Source organism: Silene latifolia, chromosome 1 (assembly GCF_048544455.1).
Source record: "Silene latifolia isolate original U9 population chromosome 1, ASM4854445v1, whole genome shotgun sequence".
Lineage (NCBI taxonomy): Eukaryota > Viridiplantae > Streptophyta > Magnoliopsida > Caryophyllales > Caryophyllaceae > Silene > Silene latifolia.
This window is the reverse complement of record NC_133526.1, coordinates 95,115,824-95,119,952: the sequence shown is the minus strand read 5'-3', so window position 1 is coordinate 95,119,952 and position 4,129 is coordinate 95,115,824.

The window sequence follows — 4,129 nt, the reverse complement described above, 5'->3', positions numbered from 1 at the left end:
TAGTATTAATCCTCAATCCTCAAATATATAACTAATACTCACATGATCCCATTCCTATATATATATATATATATATATATATATATATATATATATATATAAAGCAGGAACTTTTCGAGCGATATTACAGAGTCCAACCTTTTTAGAATTTGAATTTTTATTATTTAAAGAAAATTTTACTAATAAAATTATCCTAACAAGAGTAGTAATCTAAACAAATTTAATAAAATTATCCTAATAAAAGTAGATTCTTAAGATTTAAAACAAATTTTAATAAAATTATCCTAATATAATCAATACATATATATAAAGCATGAACTTTTCGAGCGATATTAGAGAGTCCAACTTTTTTAGAAATCCTAACAAGAGTAGATTTCTAAAAAAGTTAAATAAATAAAATTATCCTCATAAAAGTAGATTTCTTAGAATTTAAAACAAATTTTAATAAAATTATCCTAATATAAGTAGATCAAATATATTTTAATAAAATTATCCTAATATAAGTAGATTAAAATTATCAAATAGATAATAAAAATTCATAATATTTCATGTTATCGCATTTATTTTCCCCCACTTATGGTCTCATACATTTTTAGTTTGTATTCTCGCATCAAATTTCAAGAAGTTGGCGGACAAATGATGAATTTATTTATTAAAGTGTTATGTTAATATGATGTAGTGTAATCTTACGTAATTACATGAAGTATAAATTACGATTTCATCAAAATGTAATCACTAAATAATCATTGGAGTGTGTGTATAGAAATCATAAACGTAAATGCCTCCATATACATTCAAGTAATCAATACATCAAATATTTCACTAATCTATATATGTTAATATTTTTGTTTTACTAATTTACTTTCTATAAGAATGTGGAGATCATTAGATGGAGGAATGAAACCGAGAAAACTGATGTAGAATTTGGGGGTTTAAACAACTCTAAGCTCTTGTGTAACAATGGAACAACTCATAGTGTTATTCATATGATGAGTTGATGATCGGTTCTAGACTCGCGCATTAGTAGTATCACTTATTTTCATGTACTACAAAATTTCATATATACCACCAGCATATATCCAAGTAATCTAACCATTACGAAATAGTAGGTACTACACACTCAAAATAGACTATATAACTAATTATATGGTATATTAATGTCAATACACATTATTCATATACTATATCTCATATTTCATTATAAAAATTAACTGAACGCTAAAAAACGGGCTTAAAAGATAACTGAAAATTCGGAACCGATCAGTTAACCGATTAAATAAAAACTGCTTTTTAAACCAACCGAAAGATAGCTTTTTTTGATAATATGGCATAAAAGGACATAGTAATAGGGGTGAGCAAAAATATATGATACGGTTTTATAATACGGATACGATACGGTATATGGTTTGAGTTATACGGATTTCCATATATACGATACGAAAATTCGTATATACGATACGGTTTTCATAAAATCGTATTGTATCCGGGTCGGGCAAAAACAAAATCGTATATATGGTTTTCGACACGGTTTGAAGTTTTTGTATAAAAAAATTTAAAAAAAAATGCAAAGTTCTTCTTTCAACTTCCACTCCTAATGTTTTTTTATGACTTATTTTACTAACTTATCGCAATAAATAAAAATTAGCCCTTCATCAAAGGTAGTTATCTTAGAGGTAATTATTATCTATTGAATAACTGCAATGTTTAATTGCGCATTTGTCACCAAACCGTATTCATATATACGGATTCCGTATACACGGTTTTTTCGGGTACCCGAAAACCGTATATACGGTTAAACCGTATCGGATCCGTATAGTGATTTTTGCGATTTTTAAAACCGTATACCCGATACGGTTTTCAAAATTGTATCGAGTATACGGTTTTGCTCACCCCTACATAGTAAGGTGTCGTTTGGTTGTCATTGCAAATGTGAGGAATTGAAAAATCACATGAATTGGAAAAAATGAAGTTGCTTGGTTGCCTAAAATCCCATGATTTAATTTTTCCTAGAAATTGCAAACTCCTCCATAATGGAGGAGTTTAATTACCTAGCTCCCTCTAGGTAACTGGAAACTCACGTGTCTGTTTAATTCCTATATGTCAACCATACGTCTTTTTAGCAATTCACATGAATTGGACAATTCACGTGTTTTTGAAATTGATGGGAGATTAATTCCGCCTTAGCAACCAAACGACACCTAAGTACTCCATATTTAATATTATAAATTGAAGTATTAAAAAAAAAACAGGTAGCTTATTTTTCACATGCTTCGTTTATTTTGGTAAATAATTTATCCACCAAATACTTGCAACAAAAAAGATAAATGAAATTTTGGTCAGATAAATTTAAGCTTATTTTTTTCGAAACAGAGCCTAAATATGAGATTTTTAATTTCATGATTTATTGACCTCCATAATTGTTTTGGTATATTTCTACCAAATAGGGTTAAAGTGGTCTTAGTGCCTAATCAATATTACGGTCTATATGTGATGATATTTTGTATGCTGTAATAAGTTGTATATAAGTCTATGCAAGTATAAGTAAAGAACACAAGGAATTTTGGTTACGCGGAAAACCTGATATGGGAAACAACTGCGGGGGAGACGGAATCCCACCAATATTTTCACTGTAATTTGATTGGAGAGTACAATGAAGAACGAGGCTAAAAACGATGATACTTTGGAGGCTAGGGTTTCTCGTGTATATTTCTGAATCAATCTTTGGCCTTGCGTTATAGCCCTTATATAGGGACGCTTTGCATTTAGGGTTATTTACTTGCTTCCCAAGTCTTCGGAATTTGGTAATAACCTGGACTTTCCTTATTCGGAATTTGGTAACAACTTGGACTTCCTTATTTCACCCGTGGTCTCGTCAGCATCTCAGCCCAAATCAAATTCTTCCTCGCCTGCTATCCCGTCCAAGATTATCCTGCTCCCAGGCCTGCTTCCCTGGCTCAGCCCATATCCAAAAATTGGGCGTAATAGTTTGCCCCCAATTTTTCGCGAAAATCATTTTCTAGTTGTTGAGCGGGAAATTGTAATGTATCGTTGAGTGACTTCTCGCATACTCCTCTCCAATCCCTAGATTCCCCTATTTAAACTCCAACTATCACTTCCATTTACACTTCATCCGTCTCTCCCTCATTCTCTCTCATCAATCATCACACAACTCCTCAAATCTCGCAAAAACCCTCAATCTTCCAAATGCCTCCCTGCCTACTTTTGCTGTCAGTGCCGCCTTACTTCCACCGTCTCTCAGGTACTTCATTTCCACCTTCTTTTCAATTTATCATGGCCAAAACACACCAAGCCTCCTTCTCATCTACCACCGTCGACCTCGTTGCAAACGATACTTTCCCTTCTCAGGGTATTCTTAGAAAACCCCATTTTTGTGATTCCTCCCTTACCCAAAACGATATTCCCAGAATCAAAGCATTTCCGGGTCTGGGTGACGACGTGGTGGTTCACATTCCTGGCCCCGGCCAGAAAGCCGTTGCCATACGTAAGGGGTGGATCTGCTTGTACACATACCCTTTGTTCTTGGTCTTAAGTTTCCTTTTCCGTCCATGATTCAAGAGTTCATTCGTCTGAACTCTCATCCCATGGCTCAAATCGCTCCATATGCATGGAGAATCCTTCTATCCACCGCCGCCCTGAACAACAATCTGGGTGCTGAGATTGGGCTAGCAGATCTGGCTCACATATTTGAGTGCCGATCCCTAAGAAATGGCCAATACACCTTCAGGGCCATGGAGAAGACTGAAAATTTCCTTCAGTCTGCGACCAAGGCCAAAAATGATGGTTGGTATGAGGGATTCTTTTACATCAAGCTTGACTCTATCCCCTTGCATGCTGACTACCTCTTTGAACGCTGGATCCATACCAAAAGTAAGTGTGCTTGCATGTCTTTTTTCTAATTCCTTCTGCTACTTACGCCTCTTAACCCGTGCCTTACTGTAGAACTCAAGAATCCAGTGAATTCTGCGGACGAGGACACCTCTATTGCTAAGCTGTTCTCCATTCCAAAGGAACAGAGAAGGTTCCTCAATCTCCTTACTGGTCTTGTCACCTCTGCCACCGAAGAAACTATGTCTTCTAGTAAGTATCCATTTTCTACTTCATACTTGAT